The sequence below is a fragment of the Bombina bombina genome, chromosome 8, assembly GCF_027579735.1.
Source record: "Bombina bombina isolate aBomBom1 chromosome 8, aBomBom1.pri, whole genome shotgun sequence".
NCBI lineage: Eukaryota > Metazoa > Chordata > Amphibia > Anura > Bombinatoridae > Bombina > Bombina bombina.
Genome location: NC_069506.1, coordinates 50,923,598 through 50,940,781, shown reverse-complemented (window position 1 = coordinate 50,940,781; position 17,184 = coordinate 50,923,598). Strand labels below are relative to the sequence as shown.

General features: G+C 37.1%; 1 protein-coding gene across 1 annotated transcript in view; it reads right to left on the bottom strand.

Annotated features, from left to right (window-relative positions):
- The window catches only part of NADK (NAD kinase), a gene marked incomplete in the record, with an annotated part of 223,801 nt that extends 207,013 nt beyond the window's left edge, over positions 1-16,788 (bottom strand). The window contains 1 exon segment of the mRNA XM_053690363.1: positions 16,485-16,788.
- Positions 16,789-17,184: the final 396 nt, after the last annotated feature.

Here is a 17,184-nt window from a genome sequence, read left to right as displayed (position 1 = left end):
TGAAACCGCTGCCTGAAGTACTTTTCTACCAAAAACTGCTTCAGAAGAAGAAAATACATCAAAATGGTAGAATTTAGTAAAAGTATGCAAAGAGGACCAAGTTGCTGCTTTGCAGATCTGGTCAACCGAAGCTTCATTCCTAAACGCCCAGGAAGTAGATACTGACCTAGTAGAATGAGCTGTAATTCTTTGAGGCGGAATTTTACCCGACTCAACATAGGCAAGATGAATTAAAGATTTCAACCAAGATGCCAAAGAAATGGCAGAAGCTTTCTGGCCTTTCCTAGAACCGGAAAAGATAACAAATAGACTAGAAGTCTTACGGAAAGATTTCGTAGCTTCAACATAATATTTCAAAGCTCTAACAACATCCAAAGAATGCAATGATTTCTCCTTAGAATTCTTAGGATTAGGACATAATGAAGGAACCACAATTTCTCTACTAATGTTGTTGGAATTCACAACTTTAGGTAAAAATTCAAAAGAAGTTCGCAACACCGCCTTATCCTGATGAAAAATCAGAAAAGGAGACTCACACGAAAGAGCAGATAATTCAGAAACTCTTCTAGCAGAAGAGATGGCCAAAAGGAACAAAACTTTCCAAGAAAGTAATTTAATGTCCAATGAATGCATAGGTTCAAACGGAGGAGCTTGAAGAGCTCCCAGAACCAAATTCAAACTCCAAGGAGGAGAAATTGACTTAATGACAGGTTTTATACGAACCAAAGCTTGTACAAAACAATGAATATCAGGAAGAATAGCAATCTTTCTGTGAAAAAGAACAGAAAGAGCGGAGATTTGTCCTTTCAAAGAACTTGCGGACAAACCCTTATCTAAACCATCCTGAAGAAACTGTAAAATTCTCGGAATTCTAAAAGAATGCCAAGAAAAATGATGAGAAAGACACCAAGAAATATAAGTCTTCCAGACTCTATAATATATCTCTCGAGATACAGATTTACGAGCCTGTAACATAGTATTAATCACGGAGTCAGAGAAACCACTATGACCAAGAATCAAGCGTTCAATCTCCATACCTTTAAATTTAAGGATTTCAGATCCGGATGGAAAAAAGGACCTTGTGACAGAAGGTCTGGTCTTAACGGAAGAGTCCATGGCTGGCAAGATGCCATCCGGACAAGATCCGCATACCAAAACCTGTGAGGCCATGCCGGAGCTATTAGCAGAACAAACGAGCATTCCCTCAGAATCTTGGAGATTACTCTTGGAAGAAGAACTAGAGGCGGAAAGATATAGGCAGGATGATACTTCCAAGGAAGTGATAATGCATCCACTGCCTCCGCCTGAGGATCCCGGGATCTGGACAGATACCTGGGAAGTTTCTTGTTTAGATGAGAGGCCATCAGATCTATCTCTGGGAGCCCCCACAATTGAACAATCTGAAGAAATACCTCTGGGTGAAGAGACCATTCGCCCGGATGCAACGTTTGGCGACTGAGATAATCCGCTTCCCAATTGTCTACACCTGGGATATGAACCGCAGAGATTAGACAGGAGCTGGATTCCGCCCAAACCAAAATTCGAGATACTTCTTTCATAGCCAGAGGACTGTAAGTCCCTCCTTGATGATTGATGTATGCCACAGTTGTGACATTGTCTGTCTGAAAACAAATGAACGATTCTCTCTTCAGAAGAGGCCAAAACTGAAGAGCTCTGAAAACTGCACGGAGTTCCAAGATATTGATCGGTAATCTCACCTCCTGAGATTCCCAAACTCCTTGTGCCGTCAGAGATCCCCACACAGCTCCCCAACCTGTGAGACTTGCATCTGTTGAAATTACAGTCCAGGTCGGAAGAACAAAAGAAGCCCCCTGAATTAAACGATGGTGATCTGTCCACCACGATAGAGAGTGCCGAACAATCGGTTTTAAAGATATTAATTGATATATCTTCGTGTAATCCCTGCACCATTGGTTCAGCATACAGAGCTGAAGAGGTCGCATGTGAAAACGAGCAAAGGGGATCGCGTCCGATGCAGCAGTCATAAGACCTAGAATTTCCATGCATAAGGCTACCGAAGGGAATGATTGAGACTGAAGGTTTCGACAGGCTGTAATCAATTTTAGACGTCTCTTGTCTGTTAAAGACAAAGTCATGGACACTGAATCTATCTGGAAACCCAGAAAGGTTACCCTTGTTTGAGAAATCAAAGAACTTTTTGGTAAATTGATCCTCCAACCATGATCTTGAAGAAACAACACAAGTCGATTCGTATGAGACTCTGCTAAATGTAAAGACGGAGCAAGTACCAAGATATCGTCCAAATAAGGAAATACCACAATACCCTGTTCTCTGATTACAGACAGAAGGGCACCGAGAATCTTTGTGAAAATTCTTGGAGCTGTAGCAAGGCCAAACGGTAGAGCCACAAATTGGTAATGCTTGTCTAGAAAAGAGAATCTCAGGAACTGATAATGATCTGGATGAATCGGAATATGCAGATATGCATCCTGTAAATCTATTGTGGACATATAATTCCCTTGCTGAACAAAAGGCAATATAGTCCTTACAGATACCATCTTGAAACTGACTGTCTGAAAATAAGGAAAGTTGAACATTCTGAGTCAAGGCAAATAAATGTTTGAATACATATATTTAGAACTTTATAAATAAAGTGCCCAACCATAGCTTAGAGTGTCACAGAAAATAAGACTTACTTACCCCAGGACACTCATCTACATGTTTGTAGAAAGCCAAACCAGTACTGAAACGAGAATCAGTAGAGGAAATGGTAAATATAAGAGTATATCGTCGATCTGAAAAGGGAGGTAAGAGATGAATCTCTACGACCGATAACAGAGAACCTTATGAAATAGACCCCGTAGAAGGAGATCACTGCATTCAATAGGCAATACTCTCCTCACATCCCTCTGACATTCACTGCACGCTGAGAGGAAAACCGGGCTCCAACTTGCTGCGGAGCGCATATCAACGTAGAATCTAGCACAAACTTACTTCACCACCTCCCTTGGAGGCAAAGTTTGTAAAACTGATTTGTGGGTGTGGTGAGGGGTGTATTTATAGGCATTTTAAGGTTTGGGAAACTTTGCCCCTCCTGGTAGGAATGTATATCCCATACGTCACTAGCTCATGGACTCTTGTTAATTACATGAAAGAAATATGGGTTTTTGCTTAGGTTATCAAACTAGTCAACTGTATATCTGCTCAAACCTCTGGTACTATTCATATTGGTAACAAAAACTATTAATCAGTTGTTGATTATTGATTAAATATGGAGGCCTGCACACGGAGCCCTTTCAGTCTCTTTGCGGATAGTAAAAAAAAAAAAAAAAAGTAATTATAAATAATAAATATTTTTTTACACTTTCATTTTATTGCAAAGTTTACAAATTTCAAAACATTTGTGTTTTTAAATGTGTATAACTGGCTCAATGCACTATGACTATGTTGTAAATCTTATATGGTAAAAGAAAAAAAAAAAAGTGCCTATATTAAAAATGTTGAAGTTTAGATAGTATTTGGAGTACAGTATTTATGTTTGTCCAAATATTACTCTCCACATGTACAAGAGTTTACACTAATAAATATATATATATATATATATATATATATATATATATATATATATATATATATATATATATATATATATATATATATATATATATATATATATATATTAGGGTTGCACCGATACCATTTTTTTTAAGACCGAGTACAAGTACCTATTCTTGTTTTCAAATACTCGCCGATACCAATTACCGATACTTTTTTTTTTTAATGTCATGTGACAGTTAACCAAGCACAATACAGACTAATTATTTAAGATTCCTTCTTTATAATTATGAAGGACTGTAACTTAAAAGACATTATGAAATAATAAAACAGTTTTAATTGTCATAAAGTTCACAGCACATGTTTATAAATAAAAATATTACAATAAAATATATTAATAATAACAACAAATAACAAATATAAAATCACAACCAACCAAAAGTGCAATACAGTTAAAAATAGAAAAATAGTAAAAATAGAACAGTGCACTGTTTAATCATGGGGAACAACACTATGGGCTAAATTACATTTGACTGGTAAGTTTTACCAATGCTATGCTAAAGTCTATGGAGTTGGAAATGTTAAAGCATTGATAAAGCTTACCAATCAAATGTAATCTATATCTAGTCCTATAATTGCAGGATGAGTGTTCATTGGAATTAACTTAATTTTTGCCATGAGTACTCTTCCTGCAATTATATAAGCTAACCTATGGATGTTCCTCAGAGTACAGTATGTTTTGAACATCATTGTGCAAGATGAGAACTAGCAGTAATAAAAAGGCAATTTAGCAATTAGAATAATTTTTCTAAAGTTAGTGGCAAGTTCTTTTTAAGGAACAGAACAGAAGCCTCTCTGCATGTTCAGCTATAAGCCTGTTTTTGCTATCAGTAAGGAGGTTTGACTCTAGGCTGAACAGTCTTTCACTTTCCACACTACTGCATGGGGCAGAAAGATATTTTTTGACCATTTTAGCCAGAGCTGGAAATCTCAGTTTATTAACTGCCCAGTACTTCAGGGGTTTGTCTGAACGAGGTACAGTGATCTCTCCTACAATAATACAAATAACAGCAATGTGTATTGGCAGAACAGTAATAAACAATTTTTAGTTTAGTCTCCACTTCAGCTTAAAATGAAATGGGAACATGCAGTTTGAAAAAAACGCCACAAGATAGCATATGGATGGGAAGTGGAGGTATCGGTATAAGTATCGGTGCATTTGCACGAGTACAAGTACTCGTGCAAATACTTGGTATCAGTACCGATACTAGTATCGGTATTGGTGCAACCCTAATATATATATATAGGGGCAGTCTGTAGAGGCTTAGATACAAGGTAACCACAGAGGTGAAAAGTGTATTAATATAACCATGTTGGCTGTGCAAAACCGAGGAATGGGTAATAAAGGGATTATCTATCTTTTTAAACAACACAAATTCTGGTGTAGACTGTCCCTTTAATGGTCGCTTAAAAAAACAGAAGTATGATATAAATATTGTATAAATACATCAAACAAGAGTTCATAATTTTTATATTTATAGCTTGCAGACAATCAGTAAAAGGATAAACATACTGAAAATTTTTAAGTAAATTCTAAGGTTTTTGAAATGTTACATAAAAGGTTAAAAGTTCCAGGAACAGTAATATGAAAATAAGACATTGTTAGTTGGCCTTAAAAGGTTAATAAATGGGAAAACCTTTGGTAAAGAAAATGAAAGCCTAAAAGATGTCTTTTTATGCTATTGTTATGGTTAATTGTGTCTAACATTCTTATATTCAATAGAGTCTACATTTCTATATACTGATAATGCAACTCTGCCAGTCTATGCAAGAGTTATAGAAACTGCTCCCATGATTTATTCACATCTTTTTACAAGGTACACAAAGGCAGCGCTTTCATTGACTTTTTATGTAAATTTATACACCTACCTCACTGGGTTTTTCCCAAACCCAAAACTTTACCCTTGTTTCCTTATCAAGTTCGGATTTATCTGCAAAAGGCTGCAGAGGAAGAAACATGGACGTATTGGTAAATAGCCCTGTCCACAACTACTTGATAAAAGGTCTTTCTCAAACCAAAAAAAAGCAAGATCCGTAATGGTGTTTTTTTTCCTTCTTCTTCAAGAGACTGCTGACATATCCAGCAACTGCCCGGTAAAATGAGTAAGTAGTATATCACTGTCCCTTTAGCTCTATTTTATATTAAAGGGATAGTAAAATCAAAGTTAAAAGGGACATGAAACCCAAATTTGTTTTTCACAATTCAGATAGAGAATACAATTTTAAACAATTTTTGTTGAAGGAGCAGCAATGCACTACTGATTTCTAACTGAACACATGGGTGAGCCAATGACAATCAGTAAATATATGCAGCCACCAATCAGGAGCTAGAACCTAGGTTCTCTGCTGCTTCTGAGCTTGCCAAGATAAATGTTTCAGCAAAGGATAACAAGAGAAAGAAGCAAATTAAATAATAGAAGTAAATTGGAAAGTTGTTTAAAATTGTATTCTCTACCTGAATCATGAATGAAAAATGTTAGGTTTCATGTCCCTTTAAGCTCAGATTGGCTCCTCCAAACGAGGCAAGTGGTGGGCGGAGCAACTGAAAAATAAATTTGTTTTTAAAAAAATAGGACTTGGCTGATATGTTATTCTATAGCAGGACAACAGAAATGTCTTGTGTTTAACAATGAAGAATTTTGTAACCTAGTTGTGTATCAAACAATTCAATCTTTATACAGGTAACAGAGCTATTAAAGAGAAGAGACAAATAAAACTAAATGTAATCAAGGATAATCACTGCCACATTGTGTAGAACTCTGCACTTTTACTTTTATCAGACAACACTATTTTCGGCTGCCTCTTATCTCAGTGCATTTTCAACAGTTTTTCACAGCTAGACAGTGTTAGTTCATGTGTGCCATGCATCTAACATTGTGCTTAATCCCATGGCGTTATTTATGAAGCAGCACTAATTGGTTAAATGCCAATTTGTAAAAAGCACTAAGATAAGGGGGAAGTCTGCAGAGGCTTAGATACTCGGTAATCACAAAGGAAAAAGAATATTTATATAACAGTGTTGGTTATGCAGAACTGAGGAATGTCTAATAAAGAGATTGTCTATATTTTTAAACAATAAACATTTTGGGTAGTCTGTCCCTTTAACTAGGGCCGATATCACTTAAATTGATACATGTGTTTAATTCTGTACAACATAAGACTAACGCCTCAAACTACAACAGAAGCAAGTCCTTCCCAGCTGAGAAGTGTTCGGCACCTGCAAACTAAAAAGGCAGACCTATGCAAACGCACCTTTTGTGTATTTAGTATATCAACTCCTTTAGATAAGGGATTTAGGTGTGATAGAACAATAATAATACAATCGTGGTCAAGAAATTTCACCATCATCTAGGTGTTGGCAATTCTCAAAAATATTTGAATAGTGCCCAGGAAGATTTAGATTCGAATAAGCTTAAAGGGACATAACTGTAAAAAGCTGACAGGAAAATATCACCTGAGCATCTCTATGTAAAAAAAGGAAGATATTTTACCGCACAATCTCCTCAGCTCAGCAGAGTAAGTTCTGTGTAAAAAGTTATACTCAGCTGCAGGTAAAAAAAAATTAAAAAAATGAACTGCAGCCAATCAGCATCAGCAGTGCTGAGGTCATGAACTATTTTACTGTGATCTCATGAGATTTGACTTAAATCTCATGAGATTTCATAGTAAGCTTCCTTTACCTGATTGGTGAAATAATATGAGAGTTCACAAGGCTCATCCCCTAAGCTGTCCTAGGACAGACATACTAAAATGCTGCTTAGAAATCCTTTACAATGGGAGGTGGCTACTGAGGAACTTTTGAAATAAAATATCTTTTTTTTACAGAGATGTTCAGGTGATATTTTCTAGTCAGCTTTTTACAGCTATACTGCATCACTTTCAAGTGTTTAAACATTTGGGTATTATGGCCCTTTAATTATTTCATCCTAAAATCAATACATACAGAAACTAAATTCACTAGGTCTTATCAAATTGCAGGGTCTAGGGAGCCATATCTCAGTAAATCTATACAGGCTATCTATATATGCTAGATATGCTGCCCACTAATGACATCACAATCTGTGCTGCATTATAGGCTTCACTAGTTACAAAAGACTCACTAATTGGATTCTACAGACTGTCAATGCTATTCAGCAGAGTGCTTAGATGCCGCCCAGATCATGATGTCATCAGTGGGCGGAGCTTGGCAGCCATTTCAAAGTGATCAGAAGCAATAGTCATTTTAAAAAAAAAAAATTACTGTTACAAGAAAGGGAGTAGGAGGCTATGTGCAGCTTATTCTAAGGCATTGGTTTTCAAACCTCTCCTCAGGACTCCCTAACAGGCCACATTTTGAGGATATCTGAACTATCGCACAGGTGAAATAATCAGCTGTTTAGTAAACATGGTTATATTTTACCTGCTCTCATCCAAGGTTATCCTGAAAACCCAGACTGTTGGAGAGGCCTGAGGACAGGTTTGAAAACCAGTGATCAAAGGTAAGACTTTAAGATGACTAAGGTGTAGACTGTCCCTTTAAAATTGTGTGCTCTATCTGAATCATGAACGTTTAATCATGACTTGAGTGTCCCTTTAATATTCTTAATGGTTCCGAAATGTTTAACAGATTTGTCGACCCCTGGTCGAATTAATTTCAGCATGTATTTTTTTCCATCAGAATGTCGCTAAAATCCTTTGTTCTGACAATTTTCTAAAACTGTAAATGGCTGCCTACATAGGTAACTTATCACAATTCTCAACAATCTACACAGTAAAGTACAATTAAATATAAAATCTTTGGGCTCCATGTACGAAGCAGCGTAAGCTCTGGAGCCCTTGCGGGGCAGGTTTGCATATGCAAGCCTGCTTCTGAGGGCCAGCGGACAAAGAGATCCGCTGCCTGTATCCGGTAAAGGCGTGTGGACAACTTCTCATGTTGAGAAGCTTGTCCATACACGAGTTAATACATGGTGCCCTTTGTATCAATATGAAATAGTGAACCCTTGTGCACCACTTGTAGATCTGTTACTTTTCAGTTTATGGTTCTGCAGAGTAATGCAAGCTGAATATTTGTTTTTCTTCTATTTTTGTTCAGATTAGCCGTGTCTGGGATTTCTAGCTATGTCAAAATATTTTGTCTCATGAAAAGTCTATCACAGTAGACCCATCTTATTAATGTGAACTTTCTGTCATCCTACGCAAAAGGTGCACGAGACAGACAAATGCGAACGTTGTTATAGAAAGTATGTTTTGTAGTAAGCTTCCTTTTACAGGACACTCCAACAGAGAAATACAATACTCTAATTTATCACAACATTTTATTTTAGCTTGTGTCACTTGTGTTTAATCCGAGCAAAGGGGTCTATTAATCAATCTGCCGTGGACAGGGGCGTACATACGTGCCCCTGTCCACCCCAGCACGCCTCTGGCGAGCTGAATTCTGCATTGCACACGAGCGCTATTTTGCATTTTAATGCAATCCCGCCCCCTGCCCGAGAACAGCCAATCACGGAATGTCCCCGGTCGGACGGGACCGGGGAGATTGAAAATCGCCACCTTAGAGTCGTCAAAAGGTTAGGAAAGCAGCGATCTGATGACCGCTGTTTGTTAAATATGGACTGCAGGTTCTCTTGTGAGAACCTGCAGTCGTAGGGGGTCGAAAGGCTTGCAAAGCCTTTGATAAATTGACTCATAAATAACTCCACAGGAGTGAGCAAAATGTTACCTGTATGACACACATGAACTAGCACGGTCTAGTAAATTGGAAAGTTGTTTAAAATTGTATGTTCTATCAAAATTATGAATGTCTAATTATGACTTTACTGTCCCTTTAACAATGTATTCTGAGGCTCTGTACTAGAATACTTAGGGTTCGATTTATCAAAGCTGAGGCGGACAGGGGCACATATACGCGCCCCTGTACGCCTCAGCTCGCCTCTGGCGGGGTGAATTTAACCAGAGGAAATTACCAATGCACACGAGCGCTATTTTGCGCTAGCGTGCAATCCCGCCCCCTGCCCGTGCACAGCCAATCACGCGCGGGCAGGAGCTGTCAATCTCCTCGGTCGGACTAAACCGCGGAGATTGAATTTCGCCACTTTAGAGGTGGCGAAGAGGTTAGGAAAGCAGCGGTCTTATGACCGCTGCTTGTTAAATACAGCGAGGAGGCTCTTGTGAGAACTTGCAGCCTTAGGGGCTTTGATAAATCGAGCCCTTAGCCTTTAAAAACACCACACTAACCTCTGCAATGTTTTCTTGGGTTGCAGAATATTAACCTGTATCTTTGATATGTTAATATGATTTTAGATTAACTTCTATTTATAAAGCGTACAGTTTTCAGTATGTTACAATCAGTATGTTTGCTTTTTTTCACATTCTTAGAAAGCGGCAAAACAAAGCAAATACATTGATACAACAGATATTATTTTTATTATATTTTTTTATTTGTAAATTGTAAACCTAAAAAAAATACCATTCAGCTTAGCTAAGAGCTTGGTTGTTATGCAAATAAATTACAGTTAACAACTCATCCTAAATCATTTAATATGTGAGTTGCTTGAAAGGATAGCACATGACAACGCTGAAAACGTTGTGCAATAGACCTGTAAATGAACCTAAAAAGCTCACAAACGTCAACTCCTGGGAGGCTGCTTGGCAAACACACTCCTTTATTTTCAAACAGAAAAGCTAAATCAGTTAAAGGGACATGAAACCCCAAAAAAATTACTTCATGATTAAGGTAGAACATACAATTTTAAACAACTTTCTAATTTACGTCTATTATCAAATCTGTTTCATTCTCATCGTATTATTTGTTGAAGGAGCAGCAATGCACTACCGGTTTGACAATCGGTATAAATATGCAGCCACCAATCAGCAGCTAGAACCTAGGTTCTTTGCTGCTCCTGAGCTTTCCTAGATAAACCTTTCGGCAAAGGATAACAAGAGAAGGAAGCAAATTAAATAATAGAAGTAAATTGGAAAGTTATTTCAAATTGTCTAAATCATGTATGTCTAATTATGATTTTACTGTCCCTTTAATTAAAGGGACATTTGAAAGAAAGACATACATGCCTTAAATGGTTAGAATATGTGTTTTCCCATTACTGACCCTAGTATACTATATGTGACCCCTTGCAAAATTGATTAAACACACAGGTAAAGTGCAGCTCTGAAGCCCCAATTATTGCTGTTCCATAGCAGAATATCTCCATTGAGTTAATCAGAAGCGGCACTCACACGTAGCCATTAGTCAATGACAGGATAATACTTAGGAGCTGCAATGCTTGTGGTTCCAAAGCAGAAGTTTATCTATGTATTTAACCCTTTTGCAGTGTTTTAACATGTTAGGGTCAGTAATGCATACCTAGTAGGCACAGGAGCAGCAATGAATTACTGGGAGCTAGCTGCTAATTGGTGCTACACACATATGCCTGTTGTCGTTGGCTCACCAGATGTGTTCAGCTAGCTTCCCGCAGTAAATTACTACAACAGTAAAATGCTCTAACATATTATGGCAATTATATCCCTTTAAGTAACTAAATACATTGTATTCACACTATTCAAAACAGAAATCAAACTGAAAGTACAACCCATAAAAGGTTTGCGGTTGTGTAAAAAGCACTGAAAATTAAACTGTTACTGTAGTATGTATTTTTATTTTCTATTAAACTATGGAATGCTCACGCCCCTTTTTTGGGTAATACATTATACAAATGATAACATCTATGCAAAAAGCATAAATTTCAGCAAAAATATGATAACAGGACAGAATGATGGATTTCAAAGGGTTGAGAAGTAAATCAGATCTCTTCACACTTGCAAAAGTGAAGATCTTACAACCTTATTTCTTACACATAAGTGCACCTCCCCCACCCCCCCTCAGCAAATAACCATAAAACTAGTATGAAAACGCAGCCACTTCTCCAAATGAGCACTTACGATATCAACTGGTATTTAAGATTACCTTTCCCCAGCAGGACCTGTCCAATAATTTAAAGGAAGCCATCCCATGAGATCAATGAATATAACATTAAATGATGTGATCGTCTGGCAATGCAGCAACTAAAACTATCCAGGTGTACTCTGCTCTGACACCACGGTCACCTACATATATTCAGTTAAATATTAACTCTGGTTCATATCACTTAAAAGAAAAAAATAGAGATCACTCCACATATCATCATTTCTGCTTCATGATAAGAATGGTCTAGCTACATGAACAGGGGTTACCTAAATCATTAAAGGGACACTGTAATTCAAAAATAAAATGTTCTCATTTGCTAAAACATTAAATTTTAATGCCCCTGCACACTCCAGCCAAAGAGCCAATTAGAACTGGCATACACACCTAACAGCCAATCACAAGCCAAGCCCTGCTGTGTTGTGGCTATAAGCATGACCTTTATAGAGAGTTAAACACATAGTTAAAAATGACACTAATTTGAATGTTCTAACAAATCTGGAAGCATTTAATTTTTGATATAAAATGTCCCCTCAATCTTTTTTTGTGACCCTATTATCAAACTACATATAGATTTTGAATGTGTTAGTTTAGATTAATGAAATATATGCATATGATATGATCTTCAGATCATATTCATATGAATAATGATTAAAACGACATTGTAAAGTAAACTTTTTCTACCCTTTTAACGTTTCCAATTATTCCCTTTGCTTACTGGAGTGTATATTAAATTGTTTACAAATAGCTCCTTGACCTTTATTTTGAAATAGCCACTTTTGCTTTTTAATGAAGATACTACCTATATAAAAAATATAAATGCTGCTATATTATCTAAGGAAAGGCTACGTAAACAGGCAAACAGCAGCAGCCCAGTAGGGTTAGAAAGGCAAGTACTAAAATGTTAATTTTTAATTGCTCTAAGGGTCGGACTATCAGAAACTTGCAGGCGTCAATAGAAATCATACCAAAATGTACAGTATATTTGTTTACCATCATGTTGGAATATATGTGCTTCTCCTTCAAATCTAGAACCCTGCACAAAATCATGTGCTGGACCTGACAGTACTGTCAAGACATCTTAGATAATCTCACCAGACCAGAGAGTATTGACTTTTGTATATGTACAGAGAGAAGCCTTTGTGTATAGAAAGACAGATGATATAAGGATGTCTGTTCTTATTGAAAGCTCAGTCCATTTAAATAGGTTGTAATTTGTATTAGTGATTTCATACAAAAAAAAATAAAGGGGCAATTGCAAACACATCAAGAGAAAAACAATGTTACAGTAGAATGTCCCTTTTAAAAAGGGACAGTCTAGTCAAAATTAAAGTTTCATTATTCAGATAGGACTTTGAATTTTAATCAACTTTCCAATGTACGTTTATCATCAAATTTGCTTTGTTCTCTTGGTATTCTTATTTGAAACAAAACCTAGGTAGGCTCATATACTAATTTCTAAGCCCTTGAGGGCTGCCTCTTATCAAATGTTTTTTAAATTCCTTTTCACAACAAGAGACTGATAAATTAATGTGGGTCATATAGATAACACAGTGAGTTATTTAAGAGTTAGTACAAGACCATACTAAATGCAAGACAATAGTCATGTGATCATGGGGCTGGGAGAAGGTTCTTAGATACAAGGTAATAATCACAGAGGTAAAAAGTGTTGGTCATGCAAAACTGGGAAATGGGTAATAAAGGGATTCTCTATCTTTTTAAACAATTTCTATTGTAGACTGTCCCTTTAAGTATAAAATAGTAAAATCTAATGTATGTGTGTGTATACACACACACAAATACATACATACGATTAGTAGTATTTCCCTGCATAACTAAGTTCAGGTTAATAAAAGAAAATAAAACAACTTTATTAGTAAATATGCAAATTGGTTGATATAACATGTCAAATACAATTACAACTCACTCCCAAAGTAATCTAATGGTTCATTGCTTGCAAACTGTTGCAAAACTCAGATATTTGTGGGAAGCAGATCATATTTGAACAGGAGTTTTTCTTCTTCAAAATGAAGACAATTGTTTTATTCTGCATAGCATTATAAACAGTAAAATATATATATATATATATATATATATATATATATATATATATATATATATATATATATATATATATTTATATATTAATTATACACACACTAATGTAACCTACCTCTAAACCAAAAGACAACCTACACACTCCATTCACATTTTACAACCAACATTAGCAGATAAAATGATGTCTAGTTCAGGGGTCGACAAATCTGTTTAAAATTTAGGAGCCAGTAAAAATATTTAGTAGCCAGACCATACTTTTAGGAGCCTGACAGTGGTATCTGTGTATAGATCTATGGTTAATAACCCAAAAACTTAGGAGCCAGGAGTAAAATTCTATGTGCCAGTGGCTCCCAGGTCTGTCAAGCCCTGGTCTAGTTGGTAACAATTTGTTAGTGTTGTAGACCAGTGTTTTTCAACCAGTGTGCCGTGAGAGATCCTCAGGTGTGCCGCGGCAGACTGACAATAGTGTGACATATTTTTTAAACTTTGCTTGTTTTTTTACTCCCAGTGCAGGGGTAGTTTGTAAGAGGCATGGCATAACAGCACAATACATACAGTATGTGTGTGTTTGTGTGTATGTGTATGTGTGTATATATATATATATATTTAAAAATCACTGTTGTAGACAACACCCTCATAGAGCTTTAGAGATAGGAGAATAGATTAAACCCTTTTGCTGTAAAGGAGGGATGGTAAACATTCCCCTTTGTACAAACAGATCCGGAATGATAGCAATATTATAGATGAAGTTTAAAGGGACAGTAAACCTAAAAAATAATGTTATATAATTCTGCACATAGTGCAGAATTATATAACATTATTTTACTGCTATAGTTATAAAACCCTTTTTTCCCTTTTAATATTTTAAAAACATGCCGCTTTTACAGACCCGCTCTCTGCTGAGCGGGTCTGTTTTTTTTACTCAGCGCATCGGGCCAGCTGTATAGTCACAGCCCGGCCCGACCGCGCCATAACATTAAGTGAAGCTCGCTCCTGCTGTCAGACAGAGCAGGAGCGAGCTGCACTTAGTCTTATGGCGCGGTCGGGCCGGGCTGTGACTATACAGCTGGCCCGATGCGCTGAGTAAAAAAAAACAGGTTTAGGTTTACGGACACTTTAATTCAACAGTAGTAATAAAGATACAGTATAACGTACTTTTTAATATAGCGCTGAAATTCTAATACCCAGCACTTCGGCCACCCTCTTCAAAAGTAATATTTTTTTGTAGCCAACGGTTTGAACTGTTCTCCAATCAAAGCTCTAGCCGTAAAGCACTTTTTTTGTAACCAGATCGCTGATTACAGAACAGTTCAAACCGTTAGCTTACAAAAGAAAATTCCTTTTGAAGTGGGCAGCCGGTGTTCTGTCAAAAATAGCTACCTTTTCGAGATTTACTACCTTGAGGTGCGCATGCTCACAATTACGTAATGGCACTCCACGTATGTTTGAAAGGAATGTGTGGAATGCGATTATGTAATGACCCGCATGTGCTGATACAGGTAGCAAATCTTGCAGAGGGAACTGATCTAGTGCTTCCATGCCATTGTTAAACGCTTATGTGCAGTTGAACTTAGTAGCAAATTTTGACAGCCATATTGTTCTTACTCTGGTAGCAATTCATTAACTGTGCAATGTAACGTATGGTTAGTGAATTGAATGTGCTATAGATCACATGCACTTTAAAGAATATAATTTTACGGGGGAAAAAATTTCCATTTCATTTTTTTTTTGTTTCAACCAGGGTACCAATAGCGCTTACACTTGCCCCACACACCTACTACAACGTGGTTGTACAGTTAATTAATTAGTACCAGACTAAGAACAATATGACTGTCGAAATTTGCAACCAAGTTGATCTGCGCATGCGCGTACATCTGTGGCCGCTTTAACAATGGCATGGAAGTTCGAGATTTGCTAGCTGCATGTGCGCATACTGGTCATTACATAATCGCATTCCACACATTCCTTTCAAACATGTGGAGTGTGATTATGTAATTGTGAGCATGTGCATGTCCAGTTAGCAAATCTTGACAAGGTAGCTATTTTTGACAGAACACTGGCACGCAGAGTATTAAGAGTGGCACAGCTAGATTAAAAAGTAAAGGCTGTGACACACTGCAAGCGTAGCGGTGCGCAGCGTGTAGATGCGGCTGTGCGTGCTCAGTGTGTCCTGCCTTTTCATCTCTGAGCCCTCTGCTGTGTCAGGTCAGGTAGCTGAGCACTCAGAGATGAAATATTTGAACTTCAGAAGCAACGCGACGCGGTGCGAAGCAGCTGCTTCGCCTCGCACCGCATCGCTTGCAGTGTGTCACACCCTTTAGTTACAGCACATCTTCATTACTGCATAGATTACAGAACTGAATATTAAACATGTAAAGTTTACCATCACTTTAAAATATCCTTTTTGAGGGGGCTGAAAATTACAAACCTGAATTTATGCATTATTTAAACAGATTTTGAAAGTGTAGTTTTACAGTATCAGTTTATTGAACCTTGATAGTGGGGATCTTTCAGATATTAGATCACAGTGTAGAGAACAATCTGAAATAATTCACTTTTATTAATACCTAGGAACAGGTAAAAATAGAAAAAAAAACAACTACCCACTTCAGAAGCCAAAGAAGGTGTTTTTAATTTTATGAGCCCTGATGAATTCCTAATATTCCTAGAAAATAATTCCACATGTCCAAGTCAAATGCTACCAAAAGTTAACTTTATTCTTTTGAAAAATAACTAAAACCAAAAAGCACAGACGACATAAAGTCAATAGACATATGGAGCTATTTATACACTCAGCTCTATTATAATTAATAAATAATTAATATAGCTACAGCACACTATACAGAAGGATTCCTAAAGGGATCATTATATTGATTTGTTACTTCACCCCTTGAGTGCCGGAGACCTCAGTGGCTGACACGCGTGGGTAAGGGCACGGAAAGACCACCAGGTGCGCACATGGACTCACTAGCTAACCCCGGACACCGGGCAGCAGCTGGATTTCTTTCCGGGTTCTACATGTCCCTGTCCCCGCCTTCCTTGGATACAGCCGAGACTCTGGCCTTCCATATATTGTCAGCTATGTAAGTCCAATCATGACTTCAAACCTCCACCACTCCCAGCTAAACACTGGGCCCTGCCCTGGGCAAAGGGTTGCACCCACGGACTGTGCCACAACACTAATATCTGGAAGTGCTGCGCACATGCGCCAGGTCTCGGACAACAGTTTAAGGTCCCCTCTGTCAAAAGTGTAGAGAGGCCATTTTTGTTACTGGCAAAAAATCCAGTCACGTAATAGTTCTACTACCGTTACGTTACAATTTTATTTATATATATATATATTTTATTATTAGTAAAACGAAAAGGAATAACGTTGCTAGACAGATGTAAAATATTGTACTGACAAACCGGTGATCCGTTTAGTTTTGAGCAATACAGAAAATAACTATTGCACTTCCACATTTCTTTTTTCCATTACCACCTTACGTTGAGAGAGCAAAAAATAATACATAATAAAATATAAATAAATAAATACATAATAATAATAACAAATCACAATGTATATAGATGAATCATTCTTTGGGACT